Below are 18,336 nucleotides of genomic sequence, written 5' to 3' on the forward strand. Positions count from 1 at the left end.
GCAGTAATTGACAATAATATGTTCGGACATATTAGAAATGCAGAGAATTTATATGCAGCTTGGACCATACTTGAGCACGAAAGATTCAACTCAAGCAAGAGTTGAATACATTGAAGAAAGGGAAGATGTCTATCAATGAGTATGCACTAAAGGTAAGGAGCATTGCAGATGCCTTGGCAACAATTGATGCAATGCTTGATGATGATGATTTGGTATCGTCTACCTTGGGTGGACTTAACAATGAAAAGGCTTGGAAGTCTTTTGTAACTTCCATATATGTCAGAAAGCCATTTCCAGAGAGTTGGTCTCCCTTATGATCACTGAAGAGATCAACATGCAGAGTGAGACATCTGAAAGAAGTGGTGAACAGGTCCTAGCTTTCTACTCTAGTTCAAGAAGGGGACGTGGCAAGTTCTCTTCAAGAGGCCATGGTACAAGACATGGTAGTGACAACCAACAAAATAGATTGAATCAGCAATTTGGTGATATGCAGGTTTCAGGAGGTCATGGTAACTTTAGAGACAGGGGGAGCTTTAGAGGAAGAGGTGGATGGCAGAACAGAGGTTCTAACAACTCTAGTATTGTGTGTCACTATTGTGGCAAAACAGGTCATATTGAAGCCCAATCTTATGCTAAGAAACATGATATTCGCAGTGGTAAGTTGCAGCAAGGAAACTATGCATCGTCTTCACGACATAATGAAGATAAAAATGAACGTCTATTTGTTATGCAGCATATGTGGAATGCTATTACAGGAAAGGGAACACATGATGATATTTGGTATGTTGATTCAAGTGCATCCAATCATATGACCAGCCATGCAGAATGGTTTGGAGAGATGCAGGATTTGCAAAATGCAGGTTATGTGCAGATGGGTGATGATTCATGCCACCCAATTTCACACATTGGAAAAGTTCCCTTGTCCTTGCATGATGGTAAGACAAAGAGTCTTTCAGATGTATTACATGTGCCATCTATTACAAAGAACTTGGTGTCAGTCGGTCAAATGGTAGAGCAAGGGCTGCAAGCCAGATTTAATGCAAAGGGCTGCTTTGTAGAAAACTTCAATGACAAGTGCAGGTTGGTAGCAAAGGGAAATAGAGTTGGACGTATGTTTACTCTGGATGCTGGAATTCCTACTATGAATGCTGCTATGTATGCTAAAGGAAAAGGTATTGTTGCAGATATTGAAATTTGGCACAAACGCATTGGACATGCAAATGTACAAAGGCTGAAATTAATCCAGTCCAAAGGGTTGGTTACAGGTTTGCCTACATTTAGACTTGCAGAATTTCATAAGCTATGCGAAGCATGTCAATTTAGTAAGCAGGCAAAACAACCCTTTTCACATGACAGAGATGTAAGCAGAAATATCCTTGATGTTGTGCATACAGATATTTGGGGGCCTACACAAAATGTATCTCTTGGAGGCAGTTCATACTTTGTCACATTCATTGATGATTGTTCTAGAAAGCTGTGGGTATATTTTATGAAGGAAAAGAGTGAAGCATTTGAGCACTTTAGAACTTTCAAGGCTGTAGTTGAAAGAGAAACAGGCTTGAAAGTAAAGTGCTTAAGGTCAGATGGAGGGGGAGAGTACCTCTCGAATGAGTTCAATGATTTTCTAAGGTCTCATGGGATAAAGAGACAGTTCACATGCAGGTATACCCCATAGTAAAATGGGGTTGCAAAAAGGAAAAATAGGCCTATTGCAGAAGTTGCACGCACCTTGATGGCTGAAAAGAATATGCCTAAGCATTTTTGGTCTGAGGTTGTTCATACTACTATTTATATTATGAACAGAACTCCCACAGCTACAGTTCATGGGATGACTCTTGAAGAATGCTTTACTGGCAAGAAGCCTGATGTATCGCACTTGAAGGTATTTGGCTGTGTTGCATACGTTCATGTGCCAGATGAGCTACAGAAGAAGCTTGATCCAAAGGCAGAAAAATGTGTTTTTATTGGATACTCTTTAGAGCAGAAAGGGTATCACTGTTATAACCCTGTCACATGTAAGTTCAGAGTGAGCAGGGATGTCATCTTTGATGAAATGAGCAATTGGTATGCATCTAGTGGTGATGCATTAGATGATGATGATGATCATGACACTCATGTGCAGGCTGAAAAGCAAGAATCACGGACTCTTAGTGGACCAAAGACATCATCTGGTAGTCCTTGGTCTGGGAGACTAAGGAGTAGCTCTACATCTTCAGGTGCATCTAGTAGCACTACAGGTAAAGACAAAGGAAAGAATAAAGTGTCAGATGGCATTGATGCAGTTCTTGATGGAGACACCAGGTGTACAGAGAGCTCATAATAATGTAAAGGCTCCATTGAGTGATCTGGTGTGATACGTAGATCTAGCAGGGTCAGATACCTTGTTAAAAGATTTGGTTTTGAAGGTTATGCAGCTTACCATTATGCTTATATGGTGAAATTAGTTGAGGATGTTGTGCCCACTTGTGAGAGTGGAATTTAGGCGACGGGAAGTGCTTAAAAATAGCTAAAAATTATGAATATCAAGGGAAAAATATTCACCGTCAAAGGCGACGGCTCGATCTAGGACGATTTTAAGCGTCAAAGTGCTTTAAAGGTGCCCGAGCGACACTTGTTGATTTTTCATAATTTTTCAAACAGTCGTGTGGGTTGACACGAGCTACTGGCCAATGCGGGATGCTAAGTCGGACGCCCAGGATTTTTCAGAGCTCGATTCCGAGTCTGAACGAGGAAATGGCCAAGAAACTGGTCAAGATGCGAAGGGGTGGACAAAATTTAGCCAAAGTGGGCAAGTGACCTTTGGGAGCCCAAACTTTAAATGTCACATGAAAGTTTCATGCAAATGAGAGAGATGAAATCGTGGAGAGAGGGCGCCATCAACAGGCGCCAAAAAATGCGCCATGTTGATGGAGATGCTCCCTCCTGCCTGAAAACAACCATGCCAACTGATCACTGCCCCTCATTCCCCCCTGGATGCCAATCATTTCGCCGCCCTTCGCTCGCGCAATGATGCTCTCTTTGAAGATCTCTGATTTCAGTCTTTCTCTCTCCTCCCTCTCTCTCTTCTAAAGGCAAGTTCATGTGGGAAGAAGAAGGAAGAAGAAAGAATGATGGAGGCTTGTCCGGCATGGATCGGATTGCTCCACGGGCTGGAAATGGTAATTTGTGGTTGTGCTGGACATGAAGTGCTGCTGATTTTCAGATTTGCAGCCATGGACATGAAACCCGAAACACGCAAATAAGCGGTAATTCAAATTTGTCAAAGGAAATTTGAGATTTTATGGCTTTTGATTGATAAAATGTTGTTCATGTGGGCTAAAAATTGTTTATGTCGCTGTTTTCCATGAGTACTTGCTGATCATAATCAAAAAATCAGAAAAATATGCATCTTGTGGTTCAAAATAATACATTAAAATACGTAAAATATGGAAAATCAAGGAAAAATGATGTTTTTGGGCATAAAAATGGGAAAGTGAATAGGAACACCAACTAAACTTTCATTTTTGCTGCAAGAAGGAACTAAGGGCCACAGCCCATAATCTATTCTGAATTTTCAGTAATAAAATAATGCGGAAAATAAGGAAAAATACAAGAAAAATAGAGAAAATTTACTAAAAATAGCAGAAAATTTGCATTTTGGGTGCGAAAAATTAATGAAAATTAAGAGCAATGTTTGTGAATGTTTGTGGGGACTGAAGCATGAGGATTTGCCTCAGTTCAACCCCACCTTCTTGTTCTAGTGTGTTTTTCCCGCTTTTTACACATAAAATGATGGCAAAATGCCCTATAAATCCATACCACAATGCAACATTTGATCGATGGAAGGGTAGAGTTGTTAGAATGTGTCCAAATGCGAGGTAAGATGATGAAAAGATTGCTGTTTTTGTTTGCATGCCATATAGGTCGGTGAATAATTATAAAATAAGGGCCTAGTAGTACGAGGGTTCCCTCGGTGCTGGGTCTGTGCAACGCCGAATAAGAACGGTAGTTGGAAGTCATTAAAAGGATGTTTTCCACATGTGCACAATATTGATTTCATAACTGTTTGAGCACTTGGCATCCACACTATGCATAAATCATGGAAATATTTAAAGGTATCAGAAATCCTGGATGCACAGCAATTGTTTTCATTAGGACATTGACCCACGTTGAGTGAGAGACAGGGCACCCTAAGCCATAGGCTAGTCGTGGGGTTTAGGGAAAAGAGAAGTAAGGACAATGGTACATTCCTGTATACGATTAAATGGTACCTTGAGTGGACTTTTGTGCGAAATGTTTATATGTTGAGCGATGCATCGAGGGGCCAATCCCCAAGGTGTAGGAGAGTCGCAGAGGGGTGGCGGCACTCAGCCATTGGAGGACCCCCTATGTCTGTGCTTCGTGCCATTAGGCAATGTGTAAGGGACTCCCTTTGACGAGTAGTGGGTGAGAGAAGAGTGGACTACAAACAACGTATTACAAACGCAATGTTTAGGAAGGCAGAGATTTTGATAGACGCTCCTGGCCGCGAGGCCGAGGGGTTGTCTTGTGCGTAGTGACGAGGCCCGGCTAGTGCATGAGCCAGTGCCGGCCCGGTTTTTGGTCCATCAACTTGTTTTGAGGATGCTGTTGGTCATACTCATTGGGATGCAGCAATGGATGAGGAGATGGCTGCATTAGAGGCCAATAAGACTTGGGATCTAATATCATTGCCGAAGGCAAGAAAGCTATTGGATGTAAGTGGGTTTATAAGATTAAGCACAATGCAGATGGTTCTATTAGTTGGTACAAAGCTAGGCTGGTTGCACAAGGCTATGCCCAGACATATGGCATAGATTATGAAGAAACCTTCAGTCCAGTTGCTAGGATGGCAACTGTCAGATGTGTGATTTCTTTGGCAACAGCCAAAGGTTAGAGGTTGCAACAAATGGATGTGAAGAATGCCTTCTTGCATGGTGATTTGCAGGAAGAAGTGTATATGGATCAACCAGCAGGTTATGAAGATTTAGAGCATCCCACGTATGTTTGCAGGTTGAAGAAGGTTCTCTATGGTCTCAAGACAAGATCAGAGAGTATCTTGTCAATATTGGCTTTTATGTTTCTGATGTTGATCACTCACTTTATGTGAGAAAGGGAGATGCAAGTTTGGTCATCATACTCATCTATGTGGATGACTTGATTATTACAGGTGATAGTGATAGTGGGATTGCTGAAGTCAAGGATTTTTTGAAGAAGAAGTTTGAGATGAAGGATTTAGGTGAGCTAAGGTACTTGCTTGGCATTGAGGTGATCAGATGTGATGATGGTACATGGTTGTCCCAAAGATAATATGGCTTGGATATATTGTCCAAGTATGGTATGACAGCATGCAAACCACTCTCAGTCCCGTTGGAGCAGAATGTAAAGTTGAGTGCGGATATTGGGGATGAGATAGAAGACCCTACTATGTTCAGGAGGATAGTGGGGAGTTTAATCTACATGACAATTACAAGGCCAGACTTGAGCTACGTTGTTGGTCTTGTGAGTCAGTTTATGCAAGTACCTAGAAAGCCACATTTGGATGCAGTCAGACGCATATTGAGATATGTGAAGTCCACATTACATTATGGACTTTTCTATGAGGCAGGTACAGATGTACAGGTGTTTGGATACACTGATGCAGATTGGGCTGGTAGTATGTCTAATAGAAGATCTACCAGCGGATACATGTTCTCTCTTGGTAGTGCAGCAGTTACTTGGAGTAGCAAAAAGCAATCTACAGTTGCTTTGTCAAGTACAGAGGCTGAGTATAGAGGTGCTGTTGTAGCAGCATGTGAGGTAGTATGGCTACAAAAATTATTGGCTGATTTAGATGTGCAAGTGGAAGGTCCAATTTTCATTTATTGTGACAACATGAGCAGTATACAGTTGGCTAGGAATCCTGTGTTCCATGCCAGGACAAAACATATTGAGGTACACTACCACTTTGTGAGAGAGAAGGTACTAGCAGGTGAGATTGACTTGGTGTATGTCAGCACACAGGATCAATTAGTTGACATCTTCACGAAGGCATTGGGTAGTACAGAGAAGCTTCAAAAGTTTCGAAGCTTACTTGGAGTTGCAGAGACACAGTTGAGCTTGAGGGGGAGTGTTGAGATGACAAGCTCAACACATGTGGACATTGATAATGGACCGCCTGGTTAGATGGGTCCACACGTCCACACTTAGCACATCGGTGGTCATTATGACTCTCACATGGCCATTGACTCATTACTTATTATATTCAGGTTGTTACACCTATTTACAGAGCTGGCATAGTTATAGCGCCAGTCGACTAGTGTACTCGGTTATGCATTGTTTGACTTAGTAGGCCACTTTCCTTTATGTTGTATCTTATCTATACTTTGTGTACATTGTAAAGAGTGTGGAAGAAGAAGAAGAAACCAGCAAGAAAACGTTTTGGCCTCCATCTCTCTTCTTGTCTCTTGAGTGAGCTTCTCCTTGTGCATTCTGTGTGTGTTCGGTGCAGCATCTTGAGCGAGTCTCTCCACCACGCGATTCTTGACAATCGTTGATATAAGACAAACTACAACTGCTAGGGAATAGCTCCAACTAGTAGTGAGTGAATATGCAACTGGCATCAAGAACTATCAAAGAGTCAGTGTTTTAGACTAAGATACATCCCATAGGTGTAACCATCATGCACAGAGTGGGTCTCACAGTGGTGGGTAATAGAAGAGACCAACTAAAGGCACAACAAACTAGGCAATGTAATGGAAGCTCAATACATAACCAATCAAGATGCATACATTACTAACAACATCATGGCAAAGATAGGTGCCAACCCAAGAGGAATGTTAGATCAGCCCATAAGCATTAAATGTGTACATAAAGCATGACAAGAGCATGTACATGTTACCAAGTTTCACAGTCTCACTAGAAGACCCTCAAGCTCAATTGCATAACCAAATGCTCAATGTAATATCCAAGTGTCAAGTAATGCCTTCCACCTAGGTCAAATGCCAAATGAGAAAAGAAAGCTCAAAATATCATGTGGAAGGCATCCATACATCCAAGATCCAAGTAGCATATATCATCCGGGAGCATCTGACCCAAGTAACTTACAAAACTCATTAGGAAAAAAATGAACTCACAAATGGGCCTTTTAACCCCCCTCTCTCCTCCTTAAAACAAGGAAAAGAGAAGAGAAGAATAGTATAATAATCATCTTCTCTCTCTACTTTTGCAATCTCGTTTTACCTTTTTTATATTATCTGCAAAGATATACTCAAATTCATTCTCTCTCCTCATTCGAAAAGTCTTTTTTAACCTAATTTTATATTCAAAAAGGAGTTAGTTACAGGAGTGTGGTGCTTCATTTTCAATGCAAAATTATTAGTAGATACGAGGTAATTGATTTTTTAATCGAGAACAAGAAAAATAAAATTTTGAAAGTTCCTTTTAAGATATTTTGGGAATTTTTTATATTCTAGCTTTTGGTTTTTAAAAAAAACCAACTGGTCAAATTTCGTGTTTTTTGGAGCTGTTTTTGGAGGTAAAATAGAAATGTCTAAAATACGAAAAGTCTTCGACATCCCTACCCTCTGAGCTATTTTCCCCCATATCTATACTCTCTCATGGCTCTATTGTAACCTCTTCTCTGTGTTTATGTAACCTTCATTAATAGAGTGAATTACTTACACCCTCCTTTCCCTTTGTACCTTTGTGTGCCTCTCTGTGCATCTCCACCCTACCTCCTATGACAACCAAGTAGGCTCCCCGTTTCTATTAATAGCAAAATGAATACAGGAAAGAAGGACCTACATATTGAGGTAGAGATTAAATATGCCCCATTATTCAAAAGAGCCCAGCGTACTAGTGTCAATCCTCAGATTTTGCAAAGTTACAGGCAAATGGGATTGAAACATGTGGATTTGTGGGTTGATGGGGGAATCTACCCAATTGACCCCTCAAACAATAGACCTCCAACTTTCTCAGGAATCACAAATTTGCTGAAGTATGTGTGCGAGGGTGAAAATGGGTTACTCAGTTATACTAGGTGGCTCAATAATCTATCATTCAAAGTATTTACAACTTGCCAAGCAACCATAAAAATTTGTCATGATGTGATCGTTGCACATCAACTTCATATACAACAGCTCACAGGACAAGTGGTACAGCTGAATGACACTATAAATCAACAAAACAATCAAATTATTTCAATGCAGGACACTATCCATGACATTGGTATCTCGTATGAGGAGGCAAAGGCACAATTTGATGACTTGAGAAAGATCAACAGCAACCTAACACAAGAGCACAAACGAAAGAAGAAGCCAATCAATGAGTTAACTGTGAATAGTGGCCAGTGGCAGCGACATATCAAAGCATGTAAGGTAGCTCAGAAAGAGAACCTAGGTGAGGGTGAGGTTGGATCGTGTATTAGTAGATTTCCGAAGGCAAGTACATTGAAAAATGCTTTGAGTAATCCTAAGTTTAAGGCTATGAAGGAAAAGGTGATTGAGTGCACATTAAAAGATGTGTCAAATGAGTTCTTAGTTGTGCATGCACAATCTATTTGTGACGGGGCCAGTATTAGCACAATGACTTACTCAAAGATATTCAAAAGTGTGAAGGCTAGGTTTGGTCGTGTGCTGAAGAGAAATAGAATCGTGTCTCTTTCTCAACCTTCAAAGTTAATAGAGGCCTGACGGCAACTTAATACAAAGGTTTTGGAGTTGATAGGAGATCCCATGCATGTTCAATGCGTGGAAACACTAAAGGTTGGGACCAAAAATGCATATGAGGTGAAGTTCATTGAACTCAACAATTACTATTTAGATTTGTACAAGGTATAGTCGGCAATGGTAATGTACTACAATATGTCTATTGAGGAATATAATGGTAAATTGCAGTTTGTTATAAAATTAGATAAAAGTGAGGTTGTCAAAGGAGTAAAGCTTGAAAGAGTTAGTGTAACTCTGATAAATAGAGCTTCACAATTCGACAAGAACAACCCAGGGAACTTTAGTGCTCAATCTGAGTGCCATGTGTGGTGGCTCGTTGCATTTGAAGTTGGTACGAAAACATTTGAGGTGCTATAGCTTTTCTTTATGTAGACAAGCATTCCAAGCATCATCAATCGTTAGGAACATGGTGAGATGCTCTCGGTTGAAGGGTATGGTCAATACTTGGTTGAATGGCACCTTGTAGGAGACTTGAAAACTTTAAAATGCATGTGTGGAATCTCCAATGGTGCAAATACAAAGAATCCATGCCTATATTTCTTAACAAAGAGGGTGAAAGGAAAGAACGAAAAGAAGAACTGGCAAAAGGTAACAAGTGTTGCACTGACGTGCAATAGAGAAGATCCCACTTGGAAACCCATCTTCAACATTACATTGGATCGTATTCACATTTTTTCATTGCATGCTTTTGTCAGAATCATGGAGAAACTTGTGTATCAATACATTTTCTTTGCTTATAGGATGCAACTAGAAAAAGAAGTCATTGCAACGTGTAGGAATGTGGAGCGAGTGCTATGAGAAATTGGGCTACACAAGCATCAAGTGATGATTAAAAAAGATGAGAAGAGATCAGGAAAATTTGGTAACTTGCCAAAAAAGCCTTGCTTTGGAGGAGCAAAGGCTAGGAAGTTTCTCTCATCACCCATCAATGAGAAAGGGAATGTCATGGTTCGTAGGGCGCAGGACTACGATGGATGGAAAAGTTACATTTTGCTGTTCTCCTGATCGAAGTGATGGAGGAAAAACAAGATTGGCCAAAGCTAAGGTTTGGATAAGTCTTAACAAATTGGCTCCCTTACTTCGCAAGATGGTTTTTAACAATTACATGGTGTGTACTAAGTTAATATTTTAAAATTGCATGAATTGTATAAACTATTGAGCATAGTTTTACTCATGTGTGATATGTGTCTTTGTAGCATATCCTTGAGGCACATGGGCCATACTTTGCAGAAAAAGGAAGCATCAGAATTTAGTCCACACAACAGATAGAAAATTCACATTGGATAGCATGTGGTGCGTACCAAAGAAAAATTGATCATGGTGGAGGGGTGAATGGTAGCAATCCAATGATCCAATTGCTATCTTGGCAGTATAGGATTATAGTAGCGGATGAAGCTAAACTCTCGCAAAAGAGAGCAAATGAAAGTGTTGATGAATCGGCTGCAGACATTATGGAATCACGTTGTGTCACTAAAAGAGTGTGTTATGAAGCCTCAAGTGCCAAAGAAAACCATGCCAATTGGCTAGGTACAAGGCTTCAACAAGGCAGCAAATGGGTTTGAAGAGAGCTAAGATAATAAGATGAACAATGTGTTCAGTGTGAATGCAATTCATAATTTAAGAGAGAAAGAGAGTGTGTGCATATATGTGAATGAGTCTTACCATTTAGGGTTATATAAAAGAGGGTTCACTTTCTATCTTATTCATTGAGTTCTCACATCTCTTGTGCAGGAAAGATGGCTAGGTCTAAGGTAGTTGCAAATAATCTTCTGCTCAAAGCCCCATATCGTGTTCAACCCCTTGGAGCATCTACTAGCTCAAATGCACCCCCTTCTCAACCTAATCCACCTTCCTCAAGCCGCCCTCGCAAGGGTCCTCCTTAGCATCCCCACAAGAAATGCAAGTGGAAGCTAGATACAGTGACCTTGAGAGAAATTAGGATGTATCAACGCTCTTTTGATCTCATCGTTCCAAAGGCGAGCTTCTCGAGACTTGTTCACAAGATTGTGCAAGACCTCTATCGCACAGAAAGCAGGAGGTGGTTTTTGGCACAAGGTCAGGATAGACTTGATCGCTTCACAAAAGAATGTCTTCATGCTCTATAGTGTGTTGTAGAGGCCTTTTTAGTTGACTTGATGTGACTGATGGTCTCAGCGTTGTGCAATACATGCGAAGTGCATCACTGTAACTCCCAAGGACTTCCATCTTGTAAGAAATCTTCAAGCAGTGAAGGATGCATCCGTTCCAATGGAATGAACATAGTTTGTAATGTTATCTTTTTCAGCATAGTTTTATCCTCGTGCATTAGACGTATGACTATGTCCCAGTGCAAAACTATTGTATGCGCCCTTAAAATAAGAATTAAAATTTTACACTTGTCCTTCGTTGTCAACTTTGATTTTGCTTCTTTGCTGTATTTTCAATTATTACTTATAGTTTTTGTTAGTATTATCAATTTCAATAGGAAAAACATACAAAAAATTGCCATTTCTTATTGCAGACTTTACTCCTAATGCCTCTATATAGTCTATGTGGTGCGAAATTTCTAAAGGCCAGTAGTCGTGATGTTGATTTCTCAATTATCAATCCATCCATAATTTTGATGTGGGATAATTTTTAAAATATTAAATTGTATCGAAATGTGACGAAACTTCACAGTGCACTTGTTAATAGGTGGCCAAGAGCCCTTCTTCTTTTTTTTTTAATGCATGCAAACCCCTTGTCCGAAGTCTGGCGTCTGGAGCCACTTTCCTGCTAGGCAGGATAGTGGCTCCAAATGCCAGACCCTTGCCAAGAAAGTCGCTCCAGACGCTAGACCCCAATTTATTTATTTTTTGAAAAAAAATACTTGCAAACTCCTGGTTGGCGTCTAGAGCCACTTTCTTGGCAACAGGAAAGTGGATCTAGATACCAGACTTCGGACCAGGGGTCTGTAGCCTTTTTTTTTCAAAAAAATAATAATTTGAGGCTCTTGGCCACCTAATGAGTGCGCTTTGAAGTTTCATCTCATTCCGATAAAAGGTTATGGATTTACAATCACACGATGGACAATACGTATGAAGCTGCATTAACCCAGTTTGGGGGTTTAAATGGGTTAAAAGTTCATTCTTCTTCTCATTTTCACATCTTGCTTTCTTTTCTTTCTCCATTTTCACATCCCCAATCTCTGTCTCTTCTCCGTGTTGCCCTCCTCGAGCTTGCATGGCACGCACCAAGCAAGCATGTCGCCGTTTCGGCCCTAGGAAGACCACACGCCAAGGCCCGCCACCTGGAGCACAAAGTGAAGCCTCCTCTAGTGCAGCCAACATGTGCTCCCCATAGAGCACAAGGACCACCACATAAGAAGAGGATATGGAAACCGGGCACTATCGCCCTTCGAGAGATAAGGAGAATCTAACGTGGATACGAGCTTCTCATCCCGAAAAGTTCTTTTCATAAGGTTGTTCAGAAAGTCATGCAAGATTTGGAGTTGAAATGGATGGGAAGATTTTGGGCACAAGTGCAGAATGGCCTACTAGTAGGAAGGTGGACTATTGCAACTATGGAGGCCCTACAAACAGCTGCAGAGGGGTTTCTCATCAACTTGTTCGATGATACACATATTGCGACCATCCATGCAAAGCGTGTCACAATCACAGATAAAGACATGAACTTTATTATTCGGCTTCAACACGGCAAGGAGACTTTGCCATAGGTTACCAGATTAATAATGCAAGGTTTTATCATGAGTGTTATAGCACCACAGCATCTTGGAAGGCCAAAAAAATTTGTATACTCTGCCACATTAAAATGTTTATTTATATATACATAATATCTCATGCAATGTGTACTAAATTCAAATAATTGAGTAAAGTTGTTTTGTTTTGTTTCTTGAAACGCATTACTCTTAATTTTTGTTTAACGTACGAACACATTGAAAGTAGTAATACATATGGATATGAGTTACGTTATTACTTATGCACAATCACAATTGCAGTACTATGCATTGAATTATGTTAATGTATGCAAATGCATCATTCACCTACCACACATTATCGTCACACTTACACAATCGCAAGTGCAATTTTATGCGTTGAATTATGTTAACGTATACGAATGCGTCATTCACGTACCACACATTATCGTCACGCTTATACGAACCACACATTTATTTAATAAATATTTATTGATATAGGGATAAAGTAAAATATCTTATATTCATTAAGAAAAATACATGTGATGTCGACAGCCAACAAGAACTCTTAATTGTTCCTTGGATTTTTCATTGGTGGAGAGGAGGGACCAGATTCCAATAAAAATATAAGTTCCTTCTTTGCTTCAAAAATGATGTGCTCCCCCTTCAGCTCTTTCTCCAGAGGAGAAGCGAATTTGACATTTTAGCAAGGTCACCTAGTGTAGCAACCACACACATTCCTCCACCACATGTTTGGTCAAACAAGTAAAGAAGCTTTGACTGCTTGATTAGCACCACCTTCTCCAAGCTAGATGTCACAAGTATCGCTCGAAAAGGTCCAAACTTTGTCAAAGCTTGAATTTTCATGATTATTTCTTGCCCTCCTGGTGAGCACTTCTTATGGAAGACCACCGAGTCTGCAACAAGGTTGCTAATGTACTCCTTCACAGCTGAATCCTTTCATCTATCCGCATGTCGAGCTCCTCCTTGCCTTGATGCAAACTCATCTATATACAGTATGTCCTGAATGATAAAGTCAAATCAAACAATATATTTAGTGACTAACCTAAAGTTATCAAAAAGTGATGAAACTTGACGGTAGGGTGTGTCGGGTCCCCCAGAATCCACCAGTGAAATCTTGGCAAAAAATGATGCCTACAACTGCCATGACTGGCGTCTGGCATATGAAATGAAGTGGCCCCAGACGCTAGCCAGGGCAACTGCAAGCATCATTTTTTGCCAAGATTTCACCAATGAAAGTAGCCCCAGACGCTAGTTAGGGTAGCTGTAGGCATCATTTTTTGAGAAGATTTCACCGGTGAAAGTGGTCCCAGACGCCAGCCAGGGCAGCTGCATGCATCATTTTTTGCCAAGATTTCACCGGTGGGCTCCGGGGGACCCGACACACCCTACTGTCAAGTTTCATTGCATAAAAATATATGGTAGTTAGAAATCTCACTGAGAGCGGAGTTTTAAGCCCGGGATGTGCCTAAAATTTGCCAAAAAATTCGAAATTTAGGGAAAAAAATTCAACAGCGAAGGCGGCGGCTACAACTAGGACGATTTTAAGCACCAAGTGAAAGACGGCTTTTAAAAGGCGTCCGAGCGAAACTTGCAAATTTTTGATAATTTTTTTGACTACCGTACAGGATGCCGGGAGCTGCCATTCAGTGCGGGATGCCGAGACGGACACGTAGGATTTTTCAGAGGCTGAAACGGAGTCCAGACGAGGAAGAGGCCAAAAATTGGCCAAGATTTGAAAGGGTAGACAAATTTAAGACCAAAGGGGGGTGCCCTTCGGAACCTTTAACCCCCCTCCCTCATTTTTGAAAAAATGTGAAGAAGAATGGCGTGTGGATATGGTGTCGCGCTGATTAGGAAACGGCCGAAAATTGCTCCTTCCCCCCCCCCCCCAAAAATTGAATTTTGGGTTGTAAGTAAGCCATGGAACAGATAATGCCTAGCAACTTCTCCCTCTTTTCTGATTCTATCGCCGGTTTTTGCATGGGATATGGCTGTCTGGATGAAGATATTAGAATCTAGTCTTTCTCTCTCCTCCCTCTCTCTCTCCTCTATGGGTTGTTCATGTGCACCATCTTGAAGGAGGAACCAGGAAGGGGGTTGAAGGAAATGGTGATGGAGATTGATGGAGATGCTGAAGATTGATGTGCAGCATTGGATTGAGGGACAATCCATTTGTTAGTTATGCAGTCATTTAAGGCATCTCAGGTTTCGTAAAAACACGGTATGATCATTTTTATGAAGGAAATGAAGTATTTTTTATAGTTTATGATGATAATGATGTTTTTATTGGATGAAAATTTGTTTAAGTGATGCTTGCATCATGATTAATTGTTGTGTATCAGAAAATTTAGATTTTGCAATGATTTACATGTGCTATTTAATTCCCGTAAACCCGAAATGTGATTTTTTAGCGGTAAATTGGTAGTTTTGTCGTTTCGGGTGGGTAACAAGTGTTCCCATGGGGGGAAAATGGAAAATAGATTGGATGTTAGTATGCTGAAGTGATTGGAACAAGAAAAATCAGAAAATAGTATATTTTATTACCAAACAAATCAAGAAAATAGGAAAAATAAGGAGAAAAATAGAAATACGGCTTACAAAAATAAGGAAAAATATAATGATTGTTTGTGGATGCATGGTAGTGGCAAAGCATGAGGTTTTAGCTTCAGTTTTCCCTATCTCCTTGTCAAAGTTTATGATTTATCGCTTTTTATACATCAAAACATGTCAAAATGAACCTCTTCACCTATGCAATGAAAGCAATACCTAAACGTAGGGGGTTGGGATGTTTGAATGGTGTGATTTGCGTGCTGATTGTTGCTAATTTTCTTATGCATATCATGACATAGAGTTTGGTGTATTTTAATTAAGAGGATAGTAGCACGAGTGTTGTCTCGGTGCTATCCTTACATCGCCGCAACGGGTTAGTGAATGGGCATTGGAAAGCCTGGTTGTGCACCACATGTTTCTGATTGAAAATTATGTTTGAGCACTTTAGGAGCATCCACTTTTGCATGTGCATGTCGATCATGGTATCAGAATACAAAAGACTGGATGCATAGCACCTATTTTCGATTATGATGACCCACGCTTGAGTGTGGCAAGGCAACCTAAGCTGTAGGATAGACGTTTGTTTCTTGGGGGATCATTTGGTAAGGACACATGGTATCTCTTGGAATACTTGCAAAGTGAAAGAGTGAAGTTTGTTCATTTGTTCTATATGTTGAGCAGCGCATCAAGGGGCTAATCCCTGCGATGTAGGAGAGCTGCAGTGAGGCCACGGTGATTCCGCCGAGAGGTTGCCTCCCATGTATGTGATTATCGTGGCATTTATTGCCAATATGTATGGGTTCTCCCTCTGTGGAGTTTATAGAAAGGGAAACATTGGACTACAAAACTATAAACACATAGATTAGACTTTAGGATAGTTCGTCCCTTAGCAGCAGATATACGCTCCTGGCCCGTGAGGCCGTGAGGGTGTGTTTGTCTGTTATGAGTATGAGGTCCGGTTAGTGCCATAGCCAGTGCCAGCTCATTTGAGGTCCCATCAATGGTGCGTCTGCCGGGAGCTTCCAACAAGTGGTGGTTCTCGAATCTAGGGTTTTTAGGGACCGAAAAAGTTGGTTTATGTCCTCTAACAAGGACCGTCAAGCCGAAATACAAAAAGCAGAACATGCTAAGAGGGCTAGAGGGCAGTTGGAGATTGTAAGTTGTTATTCTCCTCAAAGGAGTAGCCCGATACACATAATAGACAGTGGTCTTAGTAACCCAACTGCTGCACATAGTCCTTTAGGTGCAGGAGGAAGCGCAAGTTCTTCCTCTCTTCCACCAAGTCAACCCACTTTAAGTGGGGGTATGATTCCATCAGTCCAAACTCCTACTGTTAATCTGATTGTCATCATGGCACAACCCATTGCAATTCCTGTAGGGACGCCGGATCTGCCAGCTTTAGGAGTTCCTTTGCCCATTTTTAATGGGTTAGCTAAAGAAGATGCAGAGTTTCACATTTGTGAATTCCAAAGATTAATGTTTAATTACCGTATCCAAGATGAGGGACATCTTATGATGTTCTTTAACATGACATTAAAACGAAGGGCTATAGTATGGTATCATAGCATAGAGACTAGAACCATCACCACAATCGACCAATTTTATGTAGCTTTCTAAGGAGAATATGCCCCTAAAAGAGGTGGCCAATACTGGTTGCGTGTTTTGAATGTAACACGCCAAAACCCCCATGAGAATGTGAAAGCATATGCCAAGAAGCTTAAGGAAGTATTTCGTAAGTTATAAACTTACATTCCTATTCCGTCGGCTGCCCAATTGCAATACTTTTTACATGGATTGGATTTCAATATTCAGGTACAATTGAGCAGTGTGGCTTTGGCTGATATAGACACCGCCATCACGTGGGCAGAAGGAGTAGAGTCACGATTACAAACGGCCTACTCCTCTCGAATAAATCTTAATGCGGGTTTAGTACCTAGAGGCAATTTACCATTGATGAATGAAAGTCAAGGGATGCCTATGAATAACCCTAATGGGAGAGGAAGCATGGTTCAAAATGTACCTTTGTTGCCAGCTCCTCCCAATGTGACTATGCCTATGGCTAGTCAGTTGGCTCCACCAAATGTTGGAGACCAAGTTTCGAACCCTAATGTTGTTCTTGTGAGTCAACAACCAATGCCCAATCAAATTGTTAGGCCAATGAAACGACGGATAGACGATCAAGGCTATGGGTCGAATGCCTCTAATGTCCTTGTCGAAGTTAAGGATATGATGAAGCACTACACCGACATGATTTCTGAACAATATCGGCAAATAGCTGTTGACGTCAATTTCCTAAAGAAGCAGCAAAATCTGATAGGGAGTCGACGCCCTGAAGAGGGTGGTCCCTCAAGATTCAGCTGTAAGTGGTGTGGCGGACAACATTTCCCTAGAAATTGTCCAAATATTAAATGTGATATTTGTGGAAAGTCGGGCCACTTAGCCGCTACCTGTTGGAGTAAGATTAGTTCCCTCCAACAAGGGAGTAAACAGCCAGGTCTAGTTAATCACAGAGCTCAAGGTAATAACCTCCAGGAAAATGATGGACCAAGGCAAATATTGCAAAGGGGAAAGACTATTATAGAGGAGTTTCCACAAGGCAATGGAGTCAACCTTATTGAGGCTATACGCGTCAATGGCACTGAAACCTCTAACCTACGAGCTGTGACAAGAGGCCAAAAGGCTAAAGAGGGTGATAAAGATAATGCAAAACCGGTCGAGGGAAACCCCAAGCAAGGGGATAAGGGGACGCAAGTCCTGAATCCTGGCGTGGAAGGTGGACCTCTAAGGCCTGTTGACAAAAAAGTCGATCCTAAGAAGGATGAGGAAGTGCCAAGAAAGAAGGCAATAGCTAAAAAAGAAGCACCAAAGCCGATCTCGAGACCAAAGAAAAGGATGGTTTGGCGAGAAAAGAGAGCTTTGGCTACCTATCATGATTTTGATTTAGCAAGTTCTCTTTGCGAAGTCAAACCAGATGTAAACCTCTTACAGTTGATTAAATTATCTCCAAGAGTACGCAAGGAATTCAAGAAGATCCTGCGTATTGGGTATATTATAGAACCTTTGGGCATAGCATGAGTAGGGGAAGATTGGTTTGATCATGCTGAAAAGAATTGCCCTAGGGTTCCAGCATACGTGGATGGAATATTAGTGGAGCATGCTATCATAGACATTGGGTCCTCCGTCAATATCATGAGTTCAAAGTTGATGGAGAGGTTGGGTCTAGGCATCCAAAAAGATAGCTCCACCCTTCTTAGAATGGCTAATGATAGCTAAGGCAACCAAAAGGTTGCGTTACTAAAGTCCATGTTACAGTTGCAAGTGTAGAATGCTTCTTGGACTTTAGGATAATAAGATTGCAAGACGTCCTAGCTATCGAGTCTTGCT

The sequence above is a fragment of the Lygodium microphyllum genome, chromosome 4 (genome assembly GCF_053477565.2).
Source record: "Lygodium microphyllum isolate KBCC chromosome 4, Lygodium_microphyllum_v1.1.10, whole genome shotgun sequence".
Lineage (NCBI taxonomy): Eukaryota > Viridiplantae > Streptophyta > Polypodiopsida > Schizaeales > Lygodiaceae > Lygodium > Lygodium microphyllum.